We start from the raw sequence: 27866 nt of genomic DNA, 5'->3' as shown, positions 1-27866 counted from the left end.
TTCTTCAATGTTTAGGTCCTGGGCAACATACTGTGGCTTCTCCACTTCCTCCTCTGTATCACATCGCAGCACTGTGATTTTCTTGGGCAAAAATCTTCAAGCCAAGGTGGTTAATTTTGTAAGTGATCAGAGAAGAAGGTGGTGTTGGGCGACATGTAAATTAGGAAATTGATGTTTACCCTTTGCTACTATTTATGCCCCAGTAGACAATAATTCGGCACCATACGAAGAGTTTTTCCAATCCTTAATACAAACTCCCGGGGAAGTGATTATATGGAGAGATTTTAATTTCCTAGTGAATCCAAAAATTGATTCCTCAGCCATTTCTAAAAAACGATTAAAACCTAAAACCTGTAGAATTATTCAAAATGATAGGAACATTTTTTTTATATAATTGACCCTTGGAGGGCAGCATTCCCGACTAAGACTTCATATACCTGCTTTTCGGGCAGATTTTGCTCTTCCTCCTCACGCATCGATTTCTTTCGTATATCGAAGACCGCAAGTTTTAGTCTGCAGAAAACCGTTCCGATTGAATTTTCGGATCCAAGAATCTTGGCTCATTCTAAGAGATGGACTTTAAATAGGCAACGTCTTTCGGCAGAAAGATCGGTTCTTCTCTGTAAAACAGACATAAATGAGTTACTCGCAAGACATTACGGGACGGCTCCTGCCCACATTGTCTGGGACTCTCTGAAAGCTTATATTCAGGGCTTAGCTATTGGAAAGGATGCTGAAAGTTCTAGAAAAAAAAAAAGCTACATTTAGAACAGGAGGTGCAGAGGTGCTATGAAATTTTTCTCAGCAACCTCTCGGCCCCTAATCAATGAAAACTCAATCAGGCCAAACAGTATCTTAACGAAGCTTATTATGTAGAATGTGAAACACTTAATAGCAACCATAGACAAAGGTAAATGAAGAGAGCAATTTCAGTGGGAGGTTCCTCGCATGGCAGGCCTGGTAGCATGCCACAAGCAACCAGATTAGTACTTTGAGATGTCCTGTAACTGGGACCCGAAGCAAAGATCTAGCGGTTATAGGAGACATAATGCTTCAACACTATAAGAATATTTATGGTCAACAACAACCCATTGATAAAGCATCCCTGGACAAGTTTCTCCAGTAACAGGAAATTCCAGTACTTTCTGAGGCCGATAAAAATAGTATGATGCATCCTTTTTCTAGAGAAGAGATAGGGGATATCATAAAAAAACTTCCCAAATGGCAAAGCCTGGGGACCGGACGGTCTCATGGCTGAGTTTTTTCAAACATTTTCAGATGTTTTAGAAAATATTTTGCTGGTTGCCAATTCAATCTTAGAGAGTGATCCGATTCCACCTTCATTCCAAAAAGGGAATGGTGGTAGTTTTTAAAAAAAGGGAAAAGACTGCGAAGACCCTAATTCATACCGCCCAATCACACTTTTAAACTGTGACTATAAGATCATCACCAAAAGGTTAGCCAATCGATTTAATGTTATAGCCACAAATCTGATCCATTCTGACCAAAATGGGTTTATAGCAGGGAGACAGCTTGGGACTAACACGCATTATCTCACAGAAGCATTGGATTATTTAGAGACCAAGAAAATACCAGCCTTGATCTTTCTGTTAGATGCCGAAAAGACGTTTGACTGCCGGGTCTGGGAGGCTTTATTCAATATCCTCTCCAGTTTTGGGATACCTCCTAAGATGACAGGGTTGATTCAGAGACTATGGGGCCCATTAGGATGTTGGGCAAATCGGCACCGCCGCCACCCGCCCGCCACCCATTTCCCCCCACCATATTACTATGGTGGGGAGACTGTGGCGGACAGAAAGACTGTCTGCCCCTTTTCCACCCTGGTCGCCTTGCGACAGGGGCAGAAAAGGTTTAATATGGTGGCGGTGTCTATCAGACACCACCAGCCATATTAGTATGGGCTTTGGGGAATGCCTTTCCATTACGGCAATGCCGCCATGGAAAGGCAGGCGGTCTTCACTTTAGGGTCCCCCTGAGGGCCCCCATGGTGAAGGCGAGGTGGGAGGTGCACATGGGGGGTAACTGTGGTACCCCCCTGCATTTGCATACACAATGCAGCATGCACCGCACGGTGCCTGCCACTTTGTGTATGCAAATTCATCACATGCATGTTTAGCATTGTGACGGGGGTGCTGAGAGCGCCGCCCGCCACAATGTTAAAAATGCAGTATGCGCCCGGCACTGATGCGGGTGCATCCTAATACCCCCATGGGACCTCTGCCCTTATGGCGAGCGGTCCCATTATCTGATAGGATGGCGGGCGGACTAAGTTCGCCCGTTATCCTAATGACCCCCTTAATCTCAATGCAGAAGCCAATATTATCGTTAAAACCTCAGAGGCAGGACAAATCAGTGTAAAATGAGGGACCAGACAAGGCTGTCCATTGTCCCCCTTTTAATTTGCTTTTTTATTGAACCTTTGGCTTTTGCTTCTCGAAACAATGCAGATATTTGCCCTCCTTTACCTACTATGGGGAAACTAAAATTATATGTGGATGATATCATGCTTAAAATTAAAGGTGATAGGAGGATCCAAGCAAAAGTCTTTGAGGTTTTTGAGCAGTTTGAACTGCTTGGGGGGTATAAAATGAATTTAAAAAAAATGGAAATAATCCAGTGCAAATGCAAGCCCGATGTGTTACAGTCTGATACCTTGTCCTGTATAAATTCTAAACTAAAAAGATATTCGGGGGTTTACTTCTCGTCTCGAATCGTTGACTTGTATGATTTCAATTTTGTCCAGCTTTTGCAGAAAGTACAGGATTTACTGCATTGGTGGAACTCGCTCCCGTTAACTATTATGGGAAGGGCCTCACTGATTAAAATGTCCGTTCTCCCACTATTTAATTTTTTTTCCAGCAATTCCGTGTGTTTTAACAGCACCTTTTTTGCCAAATTTGAGTCTATGTTTACATCCTATCTTAGGAGAAAGAAAACTCCCAGAATTGCACTAAGCACTTTATACGAGGAGGTGGAGAATGGTGGGTTAGCTCTTCCTAATCTCAGGGATTATTATTTTGCATATTTTGCACAATAGATGTCTAGGTTTAAGTCAGATTTAAACACAGGACTATTCGTAAATTATTTTATGAATTTAATCTGTAAAGAGCATCAGATATGCTGGCCATTACAAATCTCAACGTCCCCTAAATTAGTGAGTTATAAGTGCATACTGTGGTTCCTTTATAAACGTCAGGACTTTTATAGAAGATATACAATTCCAATTAATAATTCTTCACCCGCTATTCAAACCTACTTCAGTATATGGGGCTAGAGGACCAACCAAAGTTATTCAAAAATGGGCTAAAGCCGGCTTCCTGAAGAGCTCAGATTTTAAAAGCATGATAGGTGGCTAAACATTTCCAAATTGTACGATCTAATTCTGAAAGATTTCCTTCTTCTCGTGTCATTTAATATTCTTATCAGGTTCCTTAACAATCTGTATTTGATACAGATTAATAAATGTAAAAATATGGCATATGCTCTCTTTGAAGAAATCACAGTCAGGAAACCAGGGGAGGGGTATATTTTTCTATCCCCTATCAGGGGTTCGGATCTCTCTGAGAAAGCAATAACAAAATGGGAAAAACACAAAGGTTTCGAGGTTACAGTGAGTATGTGGTCTGAATTAAATAAACTTAACTTTACAACATTAAGGGGAGCTAATTGGCGCTGAATGATATTTTTCAGCAAATGGCTTCTATATAGAGCACCACATTCTTTATCCAAGGTGTACCCCAGCCAAACCGGATGGTGTTTTAGCTGCTTAAATCATCCGATTGCCAATTGGACTCATAGTATATTACAGTTCCCTTCAATTAAGGGGTTCTGGAATGAGATTTTCTCTCATCTGGAGGCTGAATGTTTCATCACAATAATATTTGGCTGTAAGTCCTTGGCTATGACCCTTCCTTACTTCTCTCTGATAGCCTGGTTAAATTACCTTATATTGCAATGGTGGTCGCCAGGTCACTCTTGCTTCAGTGATGGCGATCAGACCCGGTACCAACAAAATGTGAATGGGTTCGGAAAATTAAGCAGGTTAGGAATAGTGAGCGCTTGTATGCATTACGAATTGGAGGGATTAAGAAGTTTGAAAAAGTCTGGGCAGTCCTTTTTGACTGAATTTTCAATATGATCTTAAAGTTTTTAAAGATTGTACTAATATGCAGAAATGTTAAGTAATATATGTGTTGACCTATTTCTATACTCATTTTCACTTTATTGCACTACAGATACTAATTTTACAGCACTTTATTTGACTATAGACGCTTTAGCTTTCCTTTATAAAAATGGTTTAAGTCAACAGGACAAAAACATTAATTATGACCTATTTGTGGATATTTTACTGCTTCTTGGGCCCTTTAGAAATTATCTCGTTATTGATGAAAGAATACTGAATCTAGTCTCTAATGTTTTGTTTAATCTAAGGTTATCCTTTTTTCCTCGCACTATGTAACCTGTTTTCATTTGACTGTTTAAGATCAATATTAAGCATGGGCAAATTTTGCAAATTCGCGATACGTGAATTTGCGGATTTGCGAATTCGCGATCCGCAAAATTTGCGAATTTGCACGAATTCGCGTTTTTTTGTTTTTTTGCGTGTTTGCGGGGTTTTTTGCGTGTTCGCAGGGTTTTTTGCGTGTTCGCGGGGCTTTTTGCGTCTTTGCGAGCCGCTTGCATAGCGAAGTTACCCATGCAGTCGTTTATGGGAGAGGGAGAGAGAGATAGATAGATAGATAGATAGATAGATAGATAGATAGATAGATAGATAGATAGATAGAGAGAAAGAGAGGGAAAGAGAGAGGGAGAGAGAGAACGAGAGAAAGAAAGAGAGGCCGGATCTCTGAAGGGCCAGATTCCTGAGTTGCCCCTACAGAACATACTTATTTACAACAAGGGGTGGTGAGGGACAGAGTCTCTGAATTAAACAGAATACTCTCACCCAGTCAAGAGATCAGGGCTAGATCCAACACCGTTTTTTTTTAGCTCACTGCACCATCCCAGTTTCAGAACCTGGCTGTATGCAAATTAGTCTGTTCCTGTCCCAGTGCATGATGGGAACAGGGCAAACCAAACTACAAAAGCCAATTCTTACACTGGGAAGGAAACAAGCTACCGTTTTTGGCCACTATAGGTGTGGCAGGGTATACTCAGACATGAGTCCCTTTCTCACTGCTCCATCAGGATTCAAGCAAGCCGGGCCGAAGAAGGCTGAAATGCCAGAAACCGGTCCCCGGTAGCTTGTGGTCCTATCTGTACATGAAAACAAGGGCGCCCTTGTTTTCATGTACAGATAGGACCACTCCGGAAAACCATTATACATGTCATTACTCGACTGTATAAATGTATGAAATATAACAGCAACTAATTGTGGCTTTTTCTGTGATACTAGCTGAATCTTTAGTACAGCTGGAACATTTTTTGAACTGTAAAAAATCCCCTTTTCACTTGTCACTATTCTTTTTGAGGCTTACACCCTTCTCACCACAATCACTTTCTCTCCCCTCTTTTTTCCTGCACTACTTTAGAAGCTGTTTGCTCTCTTTTTACCGTTAGTTTGAAATTGTATATAATTGTATAAATGTATATAAAACAGCATATCCAAATGGAGTAAATTATTAAACTCCTAAGTTTTCCAAATAAATCTTTGGTTTGTGTCAGGTATTTCCATAAGAATTCTGTTGTGCATAGGTTACCTGAGTGGTAATCATGATTGATTCAACTGAGCGTTTGATTTAAGAAGCTCATTAAACTAATTAATTTTGTGCAGATTTGTCTGTTGATAAAAATTTTTGGTTGGGACCATTGTTTCTAGTATAACGTTATCCACCCAGGTCCCTGAACCTCTTTGGGTTACCCCATTCTAGTAATGGCTGTTCCCATGATGCACTGGGCCAGGGACAGACTGATTTGCATATAGCCAGGTTCTGAGCTGGGATGGGGCAGTGAGATAAATAACGGTGATGGATCAAGCCCTGATCTTTGGACTGGGCAAGAGTGGTCTGTTTAACTCAGACACTCTGTTCATCACCACCCCCTTTTTGTAAATCGTTTTTGGCCACTATAGGTGTGGCAGGGTATACTCAGACATGAGTCCCTTTCTCACTGCTCCATCAGGATTCAAGCAAGCCGGGCCGAAGAAGGCTGAAATGCCAGAAACCGGTCCCCGGTAGCTTGTCTCCTTTCTGGTGAAGAATTGGCTTGGTAGTTTAGTCTGCCCTGTTCCCATGATGCACTGGGCCAGGGACAGACTGATTTGCATATAGCCAGGTTCTGAGCTGGGATGGGGCAGTGAGATAAATAATGGTGATGGATCAAGCCCTGATCTTTGGACTGGGTAAGAGTGGTCTGTTTAACTCAGACACTCTGTTCATCACCACCCCCTTTTTGTAAATCCTACAGAACATACAGCTTTTTATTTTTAGCAAAATGCATATGAAAATTGTGCTGTAAAGGTCTCTTTTAGTGTAACCCCTCCTGACAACTCAAAATGGGTGTATTTGCCATCCTCTCCCTTCTTCCTGTTTTTTATATCTGTAAGTGCTTCCTGATGAGGTTTAATTCCTTGGACAGGTGCCTCGTTGCCTACTTGTAACTATTCTCTGACCCTGCTTCAAGGGTCAGTGCAGGGTCAGAGAATAGTTGCAAGTAGGCAACGAGGTGCCAGGAAGCAATTAGCAGCAGGTGTCCAAGTTGAAGTTAATTTGTTTGTAACCCTTTTGTAAAAGGTTACAAAGAAATTAGGTTCAACTTTTGCACCTGCTGCTGTAACCCTTGCTTGGCTGAAAATTCGTCCCCGCTGATTCGCGGATTTTACCGCGATTTCGCGAGATTCGCTGAGCGCGAAATCGCGGAAAGTCCGCAAATTTGCCCGCAAACCGGATTTTACGCCCACCCTTAATCAATATGGCTATTGTGAAAGGTTTTATTATTGGATATTTGCATTATGTTATTTGAATGAATTTGTAAATTAACACCTTGGCTGCTAGGTGTTTTCCCCTCCTGTGCTGGAGATCCTTGATATTCATTATTCATGACGAGCTGAGCTCGTCATCAGCACAGCTCAACTGTGCATCATGACGAGCTGAGCTCGTCATGAGCATCGAAAGGGTTAAAGATGGATCTCAATAAAAAAACAAAAAAATAAAAAAACTGTACAATATGTTTGGGATGCTTAATAGTTATTAAAATGTTAGTTTTGTGTTGATAAAGTGACTACATTTTGGTTGAAATTGTTACCCTGTCACTACTTTCCCGGCCTTCATTGCTGTATATCATTTTAATTCTAGACCACTTACTCCTCCAATGGCTATCTTCTGCAGCTTAGCCCCTCTGTCCAGAATAATTTCTAGACTACATTGGAAATTTAACTGGTATTTAATTGAAGTGCATGAAGGAATACTTACACGGCAGATTGGATTAAATAAAATCGGGATCATTTAATTTCCCCACTCACATTCCTGCTCTATCAAGATGTTTCTCTCACTGCCTACCTTTTTCTTACCTCATTAGAATAATTCATGGTTCGAGTTACTGCTTCTCATCCACTGCCAATATACCTCCTCTATTTACACGCCGTCAAATGCCACTATAACCCCTCTGAGTAAACTCCCTCAGATATGAATGCTCCTTTGCACTGTTCACCAGTTTTTAGCGTGATGCTCTTCTCAGGAATTCATTTTTAATCCTTAAACTATTGTAACTGTCGCCGTAATGGAGTTATTTCCTAGTGAAAACTTTGATATCACAGGTAGGCCATAATGCACTCAAGATAAAATACCTACCTAACAAATCTAAAACGCAGCCAAAACGTCAAACATAAATAATTGAAAAGGAAACCTGACACGTTTTTCTCTGATGTTTACTTTTGTGCCAATAAAGGAGCTGTGTTTACTGATTTAATTTTCTTCACCAACAGAAGAGCACAATGGAGGAGAGTCATTGCATCAATGCTCAAGATTAACACTTCTAGAAAAACATCAGATGGCCTAAAAATCTACATAACAACCTCACCGCTTGTTGCGCAATCAGTCACGGCGTTCCGGTTGTTTCCTTCTTGAAGTTGTAAGTTCCCAATTCCCCCGTGAATCAACCAGCCCAACCAAGAAGTGGACTCTTGGTGGACTTCTTGATCCATGAGGGAAAGGGGAAGTGGAGAGAGAAACAAACAAATATACACTGGATCCTAGTCTTTAAGGAATACCAATTGTTTATTTTGCTGAAGTGCTCTGGACCTTCCTTGATCAACCATCGGCGAAGCGAAGCTTGATCTATTAAGACAACACACATCAAATATAAACAGTAGTATAATGACTTTACAGAGTTTAGTTATATATTCATTCGTTATTCCTCATTTCATAATATCATACCTCATGTCTGAAGACCCATGCTAACACTCCTACAGTTTTTCTGGTGATTCGATAGACTTTACCACCTTAAATGACATATAACAACTGTAATCTCTGTAAACACTTTCAAGTACTGAACAGGTTAGTTAAGGTTAGTCAGGAAAATGATTTAACTCCCACACTAATACTCATACCTTTTAAACTGTACGTAGCGTCCTCAAAATGGGGTTCTGTAAGGATAGATGTAAAGAAATAGGAAGAAACAGCAATATCCAAAAATAGTTTCAGCTTTTAAAACAGACTCTACTAGGGATTAGTTCCACTTATTTGTGTATAATATCTCAGCGGTGAAACTGTTATTAATACACCTCGATTACAATGATCATCAGGAGCACTGCAGTTATAAGCATGCTGCCACTGTATTGAACAACATGACGCTGATTATAAACATTTCCAACCACATCAAGTCTCTGTGGCTAAATAATACAATGTTCGGTATTTCAATAATGTTCTGGAAACATGGAACGCATTAATTATAAAAATGTTCTAAAGTGTCTTCATAAGTTGCCCATTAAAAGCATGGCGTGTATTTTCTTCGTTCTTGAATGTCTTAATCGGTTGTTTGCACTTTCGTTTTGTGTCTGGTAACCTGGTAACAAGGATCTTATTTATTTTCTTTTAGCTTGCGCAGGAAGTCGTTATGGCCGATACCGGAACAAGAAGAAACAGAAGGACGTTCCGATTCTCCAGGAACAAAGACCGGAGTCCGGAGTTCCAGGAATGAGATAAGAGGAAATAGGAGGGAGCGGCAGAAGGGAGAAAGAAAGGGGAAATACTCGCCGGTTTCTGGATGATTGTATTATTGAAGGAACGGGTCTCGCGTCTCGCTGCTTAACGTAGAGCCGGCTGTCAGCTGTTTCTCAACTCAGGACTGCAATGCGGCTATCAGCTGGTTTCACGACTTGGAACGCAACGCTCGTGGTGATGCGTATCTGGGAAAGGAAAGCGCCTCCTAGTCCCACAGCGCGCCTTTTATAGTTTCAATGCAGCGTGCCCAGTACATTTGCATGCGCCTCACGTGGAGTTTACTAAGCCGTTAAGCGGTTTACTCATGTGAGGCAAGCAGTTGCTTTCTCGAAGGGTAACAAAGGTAACAAGCATTGCTAACAACAAATATTCCAAGAAGATACAAGCATTTGTTTGATGCACGAATTCCTTGCCATGATAACTTTAATGAATACTAACCAATCAAGCTGATGTCTAAAGAGTAAACCATAACACTGTCTAAGAGGGGTCACAACTAAGTGATTGCAGCCAGTGAACCCTTAACACTGATCTTCTTGGCCTAAGCTACCATCTCCCTTTACAACAATGGAAATGTTCTCATTCAATCTTCTGACTGTTATCTAGAGCTGTTTGATGAAATATTCATGAGGATGAGAAATAGGATGTCCCTTTCTCCTCCAAAAGTCTACATCTCCCCTCTTTATCATCAACAGAAACACAGACTTCATACAGAATCACCTATGCCTGCCGAGGAATAATATTGATGTTCCATAAGTGGAACCATCGCCGAAGGCTCCAGATCACCCAAGCCAGGGGAGGACTCTTTCTCTTTCCCTTTATCTCACCTATCTGAGCAGCCCCGATCCTTTGCACATAGAAGAAATAATACCCATAAAGAGAGAATGGACAATAGCCTGAGCCCAAACATATTCATGAATGCTGTGTTGCCTCCCTCAATCAATGGTATGCCTTCAATTACCTCATCTGCTACCCAGGGTTCGACCCACTCATTCATGTAGGACACCAATTTAGTTTTAGTGTCCAACTCACACCATGTGCTCTCTGCCCACCCCTCTTCCTATCACCACGATGAGTAGACCCTCTCTTAACCCCCATCCTCTTATTATGTGACCCATCTCACTCCTCGCCTCCCCTGAGAAGGCTGGGCTACTTACTATTCCTTCCCCTAGGATGGTGGACACTCGTCTTTATTCCCTAGCCCACAAGCCACTTTCATAGGCACTAACCACCTCCCTTCTGGGGAAGAAACTTTCTGAAATTAGTCAAGATCTTCAGTTAGACAAAATCAATCTTCAGAACCTTTTTCATTGCACCTCAAAGCTTGAGAAGATCTTGAAACTCAAACTGACCCACAAACACCAAAAACATAACTCAGCCCTACTGGGATGACCGAACTACTCCTGGCATAGGACTTCAGACATTTATAACTCTCCGAACTTCAATTAGGAAACTCAACCCCATCCCCATGCAGCTACTGCTCAATGCTCACACTGAAACATTTCCAAACTAGGCCAATGCCCTCCTGTGAATACATTGGTATGGAAATATGGAGCAACAATATGATAGTATGCAACCTCCTCACGATTTATCATCCTCCGGGAAATAACCAATTTTTTATTGAAAAAATAATGGAGACCATCTCCACTAACTAGGATCCGCACACTAAACATATCTTCCTCTGGAACTTCAACATACATTGGAGTGATTCTAATGACCCCTTACTGAACTAATGCAAGTCCTTCCTCACAGATCTATATCTTGCCCAGTCTTGTAATGGCCCTACTTAGAACAGAGGCTCCACCCTTGATCTAATCATCTAAAAAATCACTACTATTCAACTAGAATCCATAACCCTTTGTGACTGGTCAGACCACTACCTAATCTCCTTCCTTATCCTGGAGAAGTTGATACAAAGGGCAAACTACTTAAACCCAAACATTGGTCCAGAGATTTGAGAAGCATTAATCGTTCTGATGTAACCTCTACTAGCAACAACATCCTACAGCCTACCACACACACGACGATTGAGAATGATCTTACTGAACATTACATACAATCAATGTCAAACATACTTGATACAATTTCTCAGAAACAGTTCAAAGGAATACAGATTTGATACCCCAAACCCTGGTTCAATGGCAGCCTTAATGAGAAAATATGAAAATTAAGGCTAGCTGAGAGAACATGGAGAAGCTCTCCCTCCATCACACACCTCAAGCACATGAGGTTAACAAGAAGATGCTACAATAAACACATCCAATGTTTCAAAGCAGAATACTTCAGGAGGCAATTAGACAATGTCAAAATCAAACCCAAAAATGTTTTAAAAATGATCAATCAACAAGTCACAAGCAAAACTAACCAACACTTGGTAGACACCGGATTCTTGCCAAGCAATGAGGGGTTCTCTGCCTATTTGATTGAAAAGATAAAGTGGATTGACTCAGACCTGCTGCATGCCTCAGAGCTTGTGCTAACCCAGGCCCAGTCCATCCCCGTCCCCTACCTGTACAGCACCAGGCTATTTTTCCTCCTGTTGAATATACTAATAAAAACAATGCTAATTAAGGTGCCTTCAAAATCCCAGCTGAAGACCCTTTATTCACACTATTAACAACAATAAAACCCTCCATCTACTTCAATGACCACCTGCCTTTCAAGCTCATCAAACAGTTTAGTCCTTCCATACTACCTCTTCGTAGCAAGATTGTCAACACATCTCTTTCTCAGGGCATAATTCCGATTACTTAAAGATAGTACAGATCTCCCCTATTCCAAAAAAAAACAAATGCGTACCTGTCTGACCTTTACAACTAACACCCTATCACCAAAATCCAGACTCTAGGAACGCTGTTAGAAAAATACGTACACATGCAACTTTGCAATCACATTGAACAAGTTCAACTCCTTCATCATCATTAATCTGGCTTCAGAACAGGTCATTGCACTGAAAAGGCTCTAACACATATTATTGATGATGCCCTGAAAATTTTAGGGGAGAACAAACTCTGTCTTCCTATTCTACTTGATTTCCCTTCTGCTTTCAATACAATAAACATGATAGTGTGATTGATCTTCTTTAGAAGAGGATGGTGACTGGTTCCATTTTAAAACGGTTTACCTTTTTCCTTCATAATAGAGCACAAAGAATGAAGGTCAATCAAACTCTGTCCAACACTACTCCAGTCGTAATTGGAGTTTCAGTCTGCTCAGGGAACCTCTTACCAAACTTTTTAATATCTCTAACATTAACTACCACATGTACTTTGATTAAACACAACTATGTTTGATAATTTCCTCCCTCAATGACATCAAACTGCTCATTTACACCCTACAGAAAATCCAACAATGACCGATCCCCAATCACCTCATGCTTAACACCCTCAAAACTAATTCCTCATGATCATGCTTCACAATAACTTTGTCTCTATAGAAGAATGCTTCAAGCAACTCACTGTTCTTTTTTTTTTTTTTAAATATCTTTATTGAAGGATGTGGTGCGATAAAAAGGACATAGGAATTAATTTAGCATAAACACAGCGATTAAACGATTGACGCAGGAGTGCGGTTACATAGAAATAACACTCAAACATAGTATAAATACAAATACGTAAAAACACAATTCATAGTGTGGGGATAAAATACATTTTGTCTACTAATAAATAAATTAAACAATGCAGATCAGGTACAGATTTTGTCGTCCCTCCACTTCGTAACAGGGGCCCAAAAATGTCTGCCCATCTCCCGTTTTTTAACCCCTTTAAATTCATATAAACAAGACTCTATATTATGTATACCTAAAAATTTTGAGAGCCACATCTGGTAAGTGGGGGCTGTGACATCTTTCCACCCAGCAGAGATCAGAATTCTTAACACAGCAACCAACATAAAAACTAAGGCTGCCTCCTCCTCTGTCAGTGCCAATTTAGAATCTGTGCCCATTAACATCAGTGTTGGGGATAGATCAAATCTGTGACCTAGCAGTCCCTCCCAAAACTTCATCATCGCATCCATAACTGGGCCCAGCCGAACGCAGGTAGCAGACGTATGTACTAAGTCTGCTTGACCCATATTGCATCTAGGACAGCAATCATCATTCCTAACACCCCACGCAAATAATTTGGCTGGTGTATGATACAAATTAAAAACAGTTTTAAAGTGCTGAGCCCGTAAATTAGATGCCCGAAAAAGCTTTTTGTTTAGACATAGTGCAAGATCCAAATCAACATCCGAATTTCCCAGTTTAATTGCCCAGTCACTTTCTACCTTCCCTACATCATCCTGAATCCTTGAGACCAGAAGATTATATAACCACTTTAATCTTCCTACACCCTCTAGCCAGGGCATCAACCACAGGAAATTCGACCAGAGGCTTCAATTTTGGTCTAAGGGCCATTAAAGTACGGGATATTTGACCGTAAATGAGCCACTGATTAGCAGGGACGCCATACCTCCTTTGCATTTCCTCGAACCCAATTATCTCACCCCCATCCATTAGATTTCTGATGGTCTTAACCCCCCATCCCTTCCAATCCTGAAGGGTCCTATCATCTCTTAACTGAGGGAAAAGACTTGAATTTTCCAGGTGGAGATAGGGATTAATTTTAGGGGCATTAAAATTTTTTAATATAGCTTTCCATACCTGCCAAGCCCCATATAAGGTCCTAAATCGGGCCTTCTTATAAAACCTGTATTCCACTTTGGTCAGCAACAGGCCAGTTGCTTTTCCCCCAACAACATCTAAAAAATTGGGGGGGTCCTGAGTATTTGGGTTTGCAATTAGTTCCGCAGATCCAGTATCGAATTGGAAAAAGATAGACATTTAAATCAAGAGGCACGACCAATGGTACAATCTAAGATTTGGGAGTGCCATCCCGCCCCTTTCCCTCGGTAATGACATGAGACTCGAAGAACGTCTGACCTTGCCATACTGCCATATAAACCTAATAAAGACAGATTCAGGATGTTTCACAATTTTTCCTCAATAAAAAGGGGTATGGCTCTAAACAAATACAACACTCTGGGGAACATTACCATCTTAAGAGCATTAACCCTTCCTACCAGAGAAAGATGCATTACAGCCAACCTTTTTAATTCAGCCTCTATGGACTTAATCAAAGGGGGGTAATTCTCACTGTTCTTAACTAAGTTCCACACTTGATTGATTTCCCTAGATAACATTGGACAATCAATCAATCAATCAGAGTACTTGTAAAGCGCGCTACTTACCCATGAGGGTCCCAAGGCGCTGAGGGGAGGAGGGCTGCTACTGCCCGAAGAGCCAGGACTTGAGGAGTCTTTTGAAGGCGAGTAGGTCCTGGGTCTGCCGTATGTGGATAGGGAGGGTGTTCCAGATCTTGGCGGCGAGGTAGGAGAAGTATCTACCACCGGAGGTCATTCGTTGGATGCGGGGGACAGTGGTGAGGGCAAAGCTGGCGGAGTGGAGCTGGAGGGTGGGGGTGTGGAAGCTGAGTCTGCTGTTCAGGTAGGCTGGTCCGGCGTTGTGGAGTGCTTTGTGTGCGTGGGTGAGGAACTTGAAGGTGATCCTCTTGTCAATGGGGAGCCAGTGTAGGTCTCTCAGGTGGGGGGTGATGTGGCTGCGGCGGGGGACGTTGATGATCAGTCGGGCGGAGGCGTTTTGGATGCGTTGTAGTCGTCATAGGTATTTGGCTGGGATTCCTGTGTAGAGTGCGTTGCCGTAGTCCAGTCTGCTGCTGACGAGGGCCTGTGTCACCGTTCTTCTTGTTTCGGTCGGGATTCACTTGGAGATCCTGCTGTGTTGTAGCAGGAGGAGGAGACGGCATTGACCTGCTTAGACTTGGAGAGGGAGGAGTCGAGGATGAATCCTAGATTGCGTGCATGGTCGGTGGGTGTTGGTGCTGTGCCCAGTGTGGCCGGCCACCAGGAGTCATCCCAGGCAGAGGGGGTGGGTCCGAGGATGAGGACCTCCGTCTTGTCCGAGTTCAGCTTCAGACGGCTGCTCCTCATCCAATCAGCGACGGCCTTCATTCCCTCATGAAGGTTGGTTTTGGCAGTGTGTGGGTCCTTGGTGAGGGAGAGGATGAGCTGGGTGTCGTTAGCATAGGAGATAATGTTGAGTTTGTGATGGCGGGCCACTTGTGCGAGGGGGCCATGTGGACGTTGAACAGTGTTGGGCTAAGGGATGAGCCCCGGGGACGCCGCAGATGATGTCAGAGGCCTCGGATCGGAAGGGTGGGAGGCGGACGCTCTGGGTTCTCCCGGAGAGGAAGGAGGTGGTCCAGTCAAGAGCCTTCTTTTGGATTCCGGCTTCTAGGAGGCGTGTCTTTAGAGTGCGATGGCAGACCATTTTGAAGGCGGCTGACAGGTCCAGGAGGATGAGGGCTGATGTTTCGCCGTTGTCTAGTTGGCGCCTGATGTCGTCTGTGGCGGCGATGAGGGCTGTCTCGGTTCTGTGGTTTCATATGAATCCGGACTGGGATGGGTGCAAGATGTTGTTGTCTTCGAGGTGGCGGGCCAGTTGCATGTTGATGATTTTCTCAATGACCTTTGCCAGGAACGGGAACGGGAAGATGGGCCGGAAGTTCTTGAGGTCCTTGGGGTCCGCTTTGGGCTTCTTGAGGACAAACACTTGAATATGCAAGATCATTTCAGTGTCACTACTAGGGGAGCCAACTACCATCTTAACATACTAAGGAAAATCAAAATGTTCTTACCCCGTCAGACTTTCGGTTAAAAGTCCAATCCCTGTTATCTCCTGTTTAGATCATGGGAATGCTGGTTTACACAAACTACAGCTGGCTCCACTAAGAGCCACATTGAACTCTGCTGTCAGGCTCTACACTGGATCCAGAAGATTTAACCAAATCACACCTGATCTCAACCATCTAAAATGGCTCCCTTTTTTGTAAGGCAGAATCCAGATGAAGATAGCTTGCATGACACACAAGGCCCTTTCCCAAACACACCTTTCTACCTGGCCAAACAACTTTTACTATCCAGAGGTGGTCACTCCTCTAGAAGTTCTAAGTCCCTATTGCTGAAGCCACAGAAGTCCAAAAAGAAAAAGAAGTGCAACCGCTCCTTCTCTAGTCTAGCTCCTAGAATATGGACTCACAACCGCCTAATACCAGTACAAATCCCCTCTTCTACCTTCTCAAAAAAGGAAGTAAAAATTATGCTGATGAATAGATTCCTTCACCAGTCTTCTTTGAAAGGGCAGGCTCTTCGTTTACATGTTGAGTCCTAGGGATCATGCATCCTCCTAACTGTTTTGATGTATTGTATTTATTCGTGGTTTTGTTCTCTGCTTTGTCCTCCTTGCACAATCTCTTTTATGTATGACCTGTACAGCGCTCTGACACCCTGGAGGGTCATGTTTCTGGTATATAAAACTCTGCAATTAAATAAATAAATAAAATGCATGTGTGCAGCTAAAAATATTATGTGTTTGTGTTTTTATTTACATATCATCATCTAAATGTGATTGGTACAAGTTACACTGTTTGGTATCCTTTGATTACAAATTCTTTATCACAAACAGCACAAATCTGTTTTATTTTTCACAAAAAAGTGCTCTCAAAAGTAATTTCAGCATTTATTGTACACTTGTATATGATTGCACACTTGGCTTGTTACTCTAGAAGTGGGGACATATCAAAATCAAATGCAGGCAAAGGAAATAGAGCAAATGCTTCTAATCTGTACCTCCACTGTTGCCCACCCATCAAAATGATTCCCTTAGAGAGATGTGCAGTTAATAAGCCCAGCACACAACAGAGGCAATACTATTCAGTTGTTTGAGTGTGCTAAGATTAGCATGTTTGAACCTTCCAAGTGCAAGTATATGAGGGCACTGAGCAGCATATCCTTCTCACTCATGATGTTTTACCATGCTTTGACAAATGCATTGGACATACATATAGACAAATACGGTCAATATAAAAATTCACAGAAAGTAAAGTCTGGATAGCATGGGAACATGACCTGCCACATTAAGAGAGAGTAAAAGAAGTCGGTACTTCCTTACAGAAAAGAAGATGTGTACGAGAGCACACATGAAGAAACAGTGCAACATGAAAGAGCCAATTTTGTTCATAAAACAGATGGTGCCTCAAGCAGAAGACAAGGACAAAAGGAAGGGGGAATCTTCACAAAGCAGGCTAGTGGGGAATATTAAATGTGAAGACCATATTGGGGAAATACATGAAAAACTAAGGGCCAGATGTAGGTCACCAAATACCGTTCAGTAACGGACGATTTCGTCCGTTACCGACCGGTATTTGGTGATTGAGATGTAGGGGGCCTAAATTTTACAGATTCGGTAAATTTACCGAATCGGTAAATTTACTGATTCTGTAAAATACTGATTCGGTAACTTTACAGAATCGGTAATTCTATGTGTAGGTAGCACTGCAAACAGTGCCACAGGCCCCTAAGAATTCGTTATTTACCATGTAATACTATTGCATGATAAATAACGAATTCCTGTGTACATGCACATCTGTGCATGTACACCTGTGCCATGTGGCACACAGACATGCCCTAAGGGCATGTATGTGTGTCACATGGCACACAAGCCTGAATCAGGGGTGCAACAGGGGGTCAAAGTGACACCCTGTCCCCCTTGTCAATTCGGTAATTTTACCAATTCGGTATTTACCGATTCAGTAATTGCCATAGGTTCCTATGGGCCTCAAGGCCCATAGGAATCAATGGCAATTACCGAATCGGTAAATACCGATTCGGTAAAAATTACCGAATAATTACCTATATCTTATTTACCAAATCTAAAATACCGAATCTGTAAAATTCGGTATTTTAGAGTTGGTATATAAGATTTACCTACATCTGGCCCCTAATGTATTCTCAAAGATCAAAATAATAGTGAGCTAAACGAATAGGGGTAAAGCTGAGAGCTTCATATGGATAGGTCAACATTATTGATAACTAACTATAAGACTAACTTGATACTCTAAGTATAGTGTTTCATCTCCACACAGCATCCCACAAATTCGAGCACTTTTCTCTCCACTCCTTCACTAATGATGTTGTCTCTGGATGGGTCAAGTTTATTGATCTGAATTCTGCTCATAATGTTAAGCTAACTTTACATCATCACACTCAGATTGGTGTTTTACATGAGTCAGAATAAAAACTTGTTAGGTTATGCTGCATATTTTGTTGATGTTTCTGAGTTCAATAGTAAAATCTAATTTTCTGCGCTTAGAAATGCAGGAAGTGGTGTATAACGTACGACATATAAAACAAGTTGCCATTATTCTGTTGCATAAAGGTTTTGATGAAGATATCTTTCCCACAGTATATCACTGTTTGCCACTCTCATAACTGGCATTTGCCCTTTATCTATTAAGTAGGTTGAAGATTCAACAGTTAGCTGGCTACTAGGTTCAATAGGATATCACTGTGAGCAAGATTTGTTGGGAGTGATTTAAGGGGGATTTTAATGTTCACAGTCTTTCAGATCATTGGCACCTTCAACATGTTCACTAGTTCAAACATTTGTTTACTAGATTACTGTGAATTCCAACTTATTCTTATAGGTGGAGGTGCATTCTTTTTCTCGATTGTAGTCAATGAGGACTTTGCAGGAAGGTTGACTTTTTTCCATGTGTGCTTTGGACTCTCTCCCTACAACCATCTGATGTCCCTGGTTTGGTAGTCAGCAAAAGTCCCAAGTTGCACATTCTTGAGAGTGACTAAAACTTTCTGGGACTGACCTATTATTGTTGATTTGATCATTTTAACCCCTCCCATACTCGTGACGGAACCGTTCCGTCACGAGCCTCGGGTGGACTGTGCTGGTGACGGAACGGTTCCGTCACGGCCCTCTCGCCGCGCCTGCGCTAACGTTCTGTAGCGCGTGCGGGGCCGTGACGGAACCGTTCCGTCTCAAGCACAGCTCACCCGTGTGCCGTGACGGAGTGGTTCCATCACGAGCACGGGACCGCCGCACGGCCCCCCCACCCCCTTAGCACTGCGGCGGAACAGCCGCCGCAGTGAAAGGGTTAAGCTGTGTCATGTCCTGGCTTTCTTGAACCTCTCAGAGGATTTGACGAAGGCTATCCTGCATATTTCATTCCCCTAGTGACTAAATCACTAGCTAGGACTTCCTCTTGGGTCAGAATAGGCACCTCTGTGTTGCTTAGATTGCAGTGTCATAAAGGTCTGAGGCAGGAAGCAAAAGTGTACCTTCTTGTACATCTTTCTGGATTTTCACTCCCCTACTACTTTGGATCAATAGGAACTAGATTCTTCAATCACGCTTCTCCTCAATGATCTCATCAAAGTACTCCAGAAGTTATCAGGAGATTTTTGTGATCCTGCTACTACCGCAGTGGGTAACTTCCTTTCTAAAACACAAAGTAATTCCAGAATATGAAGGGGACTTAACGATAACTATAGCTCATCGGGTGCCGGCCCAACCTTTTCCTAATTCCACATTACCACGTACAATTCTGCCAAATTTCTCAGACTCCCGGATAAAAGAAACCATTTTATCTAAAGCAATTCAGCAAAGACAATTCACGGTGAATGAGACAACTAAGTGCCACATTTTTTCTGATATGTCCGCAGCCGCAGCACGTCGGAGAAAATAATTTGTGAAAATCCTACATTTATTTAAAGCAAACGGTGCCCAGGCTATGATTGCTCAGCAATCCAAACATGAAAGTATTGGTGAAGCGTAAATTCTATATGTTGTCCGACTTGGATGAAGCTCAAGACTTACTGAAGGAAATCTCACATGGACATAAGGGGACATAAGGGGGTGAAGAAAAGGCGTAAAAATTCCTCGTCGTGCAAAGAGAGAAAAAGTTTCCCCCCCTTGATTTATAATGTTTGGCTAGAATGAGGTGTTTCCTTATAGCTAAGGTTTATCCATATAGGAATAAGAATAAGATTTCATGCACGCAAGGTATTGGGAGCATCGAAGGGAGCTGCTCGGACGTCTTTTCTAGACCCATTGGTGGGGGTGGAGGTGAAGAGTATGGGTCCCAGGGCCCAAGGGCTGTAACAACAGGACACCCAAGTGCTAGGGGGGAGGGTTCTGTGGCTGGCGTGTGGGAGGAAGGAAGGGCCACAGGTTGGGGGGATGGGGGACATGGGTAGGTGTTGGAGCACGATGGGGAGGGAAGGGGATGGAGGGGTTGGGGGGAAGAAAAGTATTGAAAAAATGTAGTCCTTTATGTTTTTCTGTTTTACTATTTTTTTCTTGGTAGATCTAGGGTCATCTAAAAATATGAAGAGAGAGAGTTGGGTGAAGAATATGGAACTTATTCTTGATGTCTAGTAGGGAGCATCTGAAAATAATATCATTTGATGGTAATGGTCTAAACAATAAAAAATAATGCGGGCCATAGAAACATGGATTAAGACTGAGAATCCCTCGGTAATATTGTTACAGGAAACACACATCTCATTGTTAAAATTGGCAGAGTTTTCAATGTTTAGAGCCTGGGCCTCGTACAGAGGCTTCTCTTCGATTACGGAATCTCAGAGAGGGTTTGCGATCTTCTTAAATAAGAATATCCACGCTGAAATTATGCATTCTGAGGATGGGGGTTCAGGGTGCTGGTGTTGGGCTACATGTAAAATTAAAAATAGGCAGAGACCGATCACTTTTGTAACTTTCTACGCGCCGGTAGAAGACTACCCTAAAGCTTATGAAGACTTGTTTTAATCACTATTGACGGTGAAAGGAGATGTTATTATTGGAGGGGATTTTAATATACTTATTAATTCAATTTTGGATTCTACTTCCCAGCCAAGAAAACAGCCCAAACCAAAATCGCTGAAAACTATCCTTAACTATATAACAACGCTCAAGCTTTGTGATCCATGACGTACACATTACCCGGATAAAAAAGAATTTACATGCTGGTCAGGGAGATTTAAGTCCTCCTCACAGATTGATTTTTTTCTGGCTTCCAGACAACTGAACTTTAATCAGCAGAGGACTCTCCATAATGGGTTCTCTGATCACGCCATGTTAATCATTGAGTTTTCATTAGGAACAAAATTTTAAATTCCTAAACGTTGGGTGTTTAATAAACAATATCTGTATGTAAACATACGAAGAAAGCAACTTTACGGGGAAGTTCTTAGCATAGCAGGTTAGAGAGCAAGCTGCGGCTAAGCTGATAAGAGGATTAAAGTGTCCATTTACTCATATATACACAGTAGACCCAGTCAAAATAGGTAACATAATGCTCACTCATTATAATAACATTTATAGTCAGCAACATAGCATAGACCATCGAAAGCTGGAATTTTTTTTTACAAAAGAACACATTACCCACCCTTTCTCAAAGTGAACAATTGTCAATGGCAAGATCATTCTCCATAGAAGAATTAACATTATTTGTAAAGGACATACCAAATGGCAAGGCCTGTGGCCCTAATGGCCTGCCTGCGGAGGTTTTTAAAGTTTTTTTTTAGCTTTTTCGGATTTACTCCTCCAATTATTAAATTCTATGTTGGGGGGCGGCTCAATACCAGATTCTTTTCAGGAGGGAACTGTGGTGAGTTTTCTGAAGAAGGGGAAGGATGCTAAAGATCCGAACTCTTATTGACCCATAACTTTATTAAACTCTGACTGCAAAATCGCAACAAAACTTCTTTCAATACGATTTAATCAATTCACAACAGATTTGATTCATCTGGATCAGAATGGCTTTATCGCCGTCAGGCAATTGATTACAAACACTCATTATTTAATCAAAGCTTTAGATTATTTTGAGACACCAGGGATTCCTGCTTTGGTTTTGTTATTAGATGCAAAAAAAGCTTTTGATTTGGTGGTATGGGAGACACTTTTTATTATTTTGGAGCATTTTTGTATTCCGAGCAAAACCATAACTTTAATTCGGAATCTTTATACTGGTGCCAAAGCCAATGTCATTATAAATGCGGCAATGGTTGGGTCAGTTTTAGTCAAACAGGGAACAAGGCAAGGCTGCCCATTATTCGCAGTCCTTTTTGCGTTCTTTGTCAAACCAATAGCAGTCGCAATGAGGAACTGTGAGGATATTCTTCCCCCGATCCCTTCAATGGCTAAGATTAAATTATACGCGTATGACATTATGCTCCTAATTAAACCTGAATTATGTTCTCAAGTTAATGTATTTCAGATCTTTGAGGAATTCGAAACCCTTGGGGGATACCGTATTAACAAAAAGAAGATGGAAATCTTGGTATGTGGGGACAGGAATCCAGTACTGCATCCCGATATACGTAGTTGTATTAATACTAAGCGTAAGAGATATCTTGGAGTGTTTTTCACAGCAACAGTTAAAGATCTGTACGGGCTAAATTTTGATCTCCTTCTTCAGAAGTTCGGGTAATGTTTGCTCGATGGAATACATTGCCATCGACAATTCTGGGTCGGGTTGTCCTGATAAAAATGTCCGTTCTGCCTTTATTTTACTTTTGTTTTCCACAATTTCATGTTTTTTACCAGGGGCCTTTTTTCTACTGTAGAATCTATGTTTTCGGCTTTTATTTGGGCAATAAAGACACCACGTATTGCAATAGGTACCTTATATGAGGAGCTAGATCAGGGGGGGTCTCGCCCTACCAAATCTCAGGGATTACTATAACGCATACTTCGCACAGTATTTATCAAGATTCAAAGGCCAAACCCAAAGTAAAAATGTATTTATATATTTTCTTTTTTTATTTAATGTGTACTGAAACTCAGATACATCCCCCCAGCAGGTAATTAAATATCCTAAATTAGTTCGATATAAAAAATGATTATGGTTTCTAAAAAAACGATGCACCCTATTTAAAAGGGTGCAGAGTAGTAATATCGACGTAGAAATATCGTCTGACATTAATATCTCCGCAGAAATATCGAGTGGAACAAATATCGACAACAAAAATATAATTTGACCAGAATATCGACTGACAGGTAAGTAATATCGATAACAATAATATAGTTGTAATAAATATCGTTTACAAAAATATAGTTTACAAAAATAATCGATTTATTAATAATGTTATGTATTTTAGTGTTTTAAATGAGAATTGTTTGTTATTTTATTATATGTATTGGAATTGTATTAGTTATTAATGTTTTTTATGTTTAATGTTGTGTTATTACTTCGGTAGCGGGTTGTGGGTTTATAGGGGAATAGGGTGGAAAGTAATTTAATTATATAAAATTAATTGATTAATTAATGTGTTAATTAATTAATAATAGTGTTATAATTAGTTGTTAATTAATTTCAATTAGTCAATTGATAATTAATAATGTTAATTGTTTAATTAATTTTAGGTGTGTGTTTGGGAGTTCATACGTGTAAATGGTGTGAAGGGTGGTAATTAATTAATTTATTATTGATTAATTAATAAATATTTGTTTAATTAATTACCATTAATTAATTAGTAATTATTAATTGTAAATGTGTTATTAAATGTAGGTGTATGTTGTGGTGTTTTTAAGTGTATATGGTGTGAAATCTGGAATTAATTAAATAATTAATAAAAATAAAATACATTAATTGTCATTAATTAATTAGTAAATATTAAATGTATTATTTTATTTTTTATTTTTTATTTTAGGTTTTTATAGAGCGCGTAGTCACCCTCGAGTATCCCAGCGCTGAAACCTCAGACTCCTTAGGTGGGGGTGAAGAGAGACTGCTGATGAATCAGGGGGAAAGTAGGGTTTTGAGGGACTTCCTGAATCATAGGAGGTTTGGTTCAGCTCTGAGACTCGGGGGGAGCGCGTTCCATTTTTTTGCTGTGTTGACAGAGAAGCGGCGGCCACCTATGCGGGCCTTCTTCACCCTGGGAATAATAATAAGGTTTCCCTGTTCTGACCGGAGTGCTCTCGTCGGTCTGTATGGAGTGATCCAATTATTCAGAATAGGGGGGCCGGCGTTGTGCAGAACCTTGTGGGCCAGGCAGAGGGCTTTGAAAACGACTCTTTCCCTCACAGGGAGCCAATGAAGTTTCCTCAGAGCTGGTTTGGCTGATGTTCTGGCTGGGGTGTTCGTGAGTAGGCGAGCTGCGGCATTCTGGATCTTCTGCAGTATTTGAAGAGTGGCTTCCGGTGCTCCAAGGTAAATGGCATTGCTATAGTCCAGCCTGGATAGAACTAAGCCTTGAATCAGCAGAAGACGGGACTGGGATGGTAGTAAAGGGAGCACCTTTCTGCATGATCTGAGTAGGCCATAGCAGATGCCGGCTGTTTTCCTGGCCTGGGTCCTGAAGGTGAGATCTGTCTCCAGCCAAACTCCCAGACTCTTAACCTCTGTCTTGGGAGTAGGGGGTTCACCCATACAGGCGGGCCAGAGGTTGGAGGGAAGGCTCATAGTTTTTTGACCTAGGAGCAGGATCTCTGTTTTTGACCCGTTTAGTTTGAGGTCTGAGTCACTCATCCATTGATGGATGTTGGAGAGGCAATCTCGAAGATTGGAGGGCTCTAGCTTGGGGTGGGAGAGAGTCACCACCAGCTGAGTGTCGTCAGCATAGCTGACGATAGTGACTCCGAATGGTGAGACCAGCTCCTCCAGTGGGTGCATATACACGTTAAAGAGCGTGGGGCTCAGTGAAGAGCCCTGAGGCACTCCACACCGGAGGGGGATAGAGGGGGAGCGGCTTTCTCCTTCCCAGACTTGGAAGGAGCGTCGGTGGAGAAAGGATGTGAGCCATTTCAACGCACTGTCTTTCACGCCGATGTTATCCAGGCGCTGGGTTAGGACCTGGTGGCTGACAGTGTCGAATGCCGCGCTTAGGTCTAGGAGGACCACTGCCACTGATCCTCCAGTGTCGATGATTTCCCTAGCCTTCTCTACGGCTGCCAGGAGGGCGGTGTCAGTGCCCTGGCCTGGTCTAAAGCCTGTCTGGGAATTTTTAAGGAGATGATTTGTTTCTAGGAAGTGAGATAGCTTTTTATTTACAAGCTTCTCCGCAACCTTACCTATCCAAGGGAGGAGCGAGATGGGTCTGTAGTTGGATAGGTCCGCGGGGTCTAGCGAAGGCTTCTTGAGTAGTCCTTTGATGACTGCCTCCTTCCAGCTTTGTGGGACTTCTCCTTGAACGAGCGAGGTGTTAATGAGGGCAGTGAGTTTAGCTATAATGGTCCGAGTGATGTCTTTAGCGAACCGTATGGGAACTAAGTCACTGGGGGTGCCACTTTTAGTAGATGCTAAGGTTGCTGCCACTTCCTCTTCGGTGACTGGTCCAAATGACGCTAAATGAGGTGAATCGGGTTTATCGGGGGAGTTCCCTGACGAAGGGGATGAGTCCTTGGCTTTTTCTGAGGTGGTAGGATTGGAGGCGGGGAGGGAGGAAAGGATTTTTTTGATCTTATCGTCGAAGAAATTGGCCAGGTTGACACATTTTTCTTCTGCTGCTTTGGGGTCAATGGGTATCTGCGGGGGGGCTGGCACGTGGAGGAGCTCTTTGAGGATAGAGGAAGTCTCTTTGGCTGAGCAAGAGGAGTTCTTTATTTTTTCCTCATAGAAAGAGCTTTTTGCGTCATGGAGAGCTTGTTTGTAGGCTTTCATGGCTTTTTGATAGGCGTCTTTCTCCATCGCCGATTTGTTTTTTCTCCATGTACGTTCTGTCTTTTTGCACTCCTTCCTTAAAATGTTCAGGGGAGGAGTGTACCATGGGGCATGGTTGATCCTTTTTACATGCTTAAGGGAGCTGGTTAGTGGGACAAGGCTGTCTAGGGGGTTGGTGAGCCAGCTGTTGAATTCTCTATCGGCGGTGTTAGGGTCAGTTGAGAGGGGGCCAGCGGATTCCCGTAGCTTAGCTTCCCATTCTTTTGGTATTAGCTTGTGCCATCGTCTGGTTTGTATCCTAGTTTTCTGTTTGGGGATAGGGGTGGTCTGGAAGGACCAGTAGATAGGGACCAGTAAATGGTCAGTCCATGGGAGAGGAGTGGGGTCTTGAGTTTGGAGGTTCCTGATGTTGGTGAAGACTGGGTCTAAGAGCTGTCCTTTGTCGTGGGTGGCTTTAGAATTTAGAAGCAGGAGGTCAGCTGATATAAGGTCTGCTAGTAGGTTGGCGGCAGTGTTATCCGCCGGGTCTAGGAAGTGTAGATTCAGGTCCCCTAGGAGGAGGAAGTTGGGGGTTGATATTGATTTTAGAAGGATGTGGTCCATCAGGGTGCTTGAGAAATCTCCTAGCGAGCCTGGCGGTCGGTATACCAGAAGTCCCGATAGTGAAGTGGTTGGGGAGATCTGGAGGGTGAAATTGCAGTTTTCGCAGTCCTTGACGGTGCCGCTTTCGATTCTGCAGCTGAGATGGTCTTTATAGAGTATGGCGAGCCCGCCACCTCTTCCGACCGGACTGTTCAGGCAGCAGATTTGGTAGCCGGGGGGGGTTGCATTGACCAAGTCAAAGTCATTGTTGGGGGTCAGCCATGTTTCGGTCAAAAACAGGGCGTCTAGCGAGAGGGTTTGGGTGAGGAGATTTATCTCATGAGAGTGTTTTACCAGGGACCTGCAGTTCAGGAGGCCGAGTCGAAGCGTTTGGCTGAGTTCCGTGGCCTTGGGGGTATCACAGAGGGTGCATCCTGTGAACGGGGTATCATCCTTAAGGATGAATTCACACTGAGGATGTTTTTTAGTGTTCCAGAATCGGAGTGTATCCGAGGTGTAGGATAAGCGAATCTGTGAGTTGGGCATAGTGTCTGGGCCTGGGGCCGTCTGGGCCCGGACGGGCCCAGACGATTTGCCTTTGGCGCGCCTTTGGCGCGCTGACGGCGCGCCCGCTGCGCCCGTCCGCTGCGCGTCCGGTAATTGCACATCTTTTATGCGTAGGAAAGGGGCGGGTGGGCGTGGCCTAGGAGTAGGCGTGGCCTCTCTCCCTCGCCGTCAATGGCGGCAGAATTGTTTGTTTCCAATTACAATGTTGCAGCGAAGGGATCGCTGTTTCGGCGTTTCTAGCGCCCTTTCCAGTGGTGGCAGACGGGTGAGTGAATTAAAATACAAGTATTTAGCAAAGTTTGTGACAGAGAATACAATTTTAAAAATTAGGTGGTCTCCCGGCTTCCGCCTCAGGAGATGACGAGGTTCTGGCTTCGTGGCGCTGAAGGCAGCGTTTTATACTATAATCGGTGGGTGGGCGTGGCCTAGGAGTAGGCGTGGCCTCTCTCCCTCGCCGTCAATGGCGGCAGAATTGTTTGTTTCCAATTACAATGTTGCAGCGAAGGGATCGCTGTTTCGGCGTTTCTAGCGCCCTTTCCAGTGTTGGCAGACGGGTGAGTGAATTAAAATACAAGTATTTAGCAAAGTTTGTGACAGAGAATACAATTTTAAAAATTAGGTGTAATTGTGTAATTAATTTTAGGTGTGTGTGGTGGATGTTATAGTTTTAAATAATGTGTAATTAATTAATTTTTATTATCTTTGTTAATAATAATATATTTAAATGTATATATTAATGATGTTTATATTGGAAATTAAATTTAAAAAATTGATAGTTAGTTTTTTATTGTTTTGTGTTCCAGCGCTTTCCTTCCTATTGTACTCACTGGAGTGGGAATAGTCATTTTTACCCCTACGCTATCCAACGCTTTCCCTACTGTTGCACTCTCTGGAGTGGGAACAGTAATTTTTACCCCTACGCTATCCAACGCTTTCCCTACTGTTGCACTTTCTGGAGTGGGAATAGTAATTTTTACCCCTACGCTATCCAGCGCTTTTCCTACTGTTGCACAGTCTGGAG

The sequence above is a fragment of the Lissotriton vulgaris genome, chromosome 6 (genome assembly GCF_964263255.1).
Source record: "Lissotriton vulgaris chromosome 6, aLisVul1.2, whole genome shotgun sequence".
In the NCBI taxonomy this organism is placed as follows: Eukaryota; Metazoa; Chordata; class Amphibia; order Caudata; family Salamandridae; genus Lissotriton; species Lissotriton vulgaris.
The sequence above is the reverse complement of the archived record's forward strand: the minus strand, read 5'-3'. Positions refer to the sequence as shown.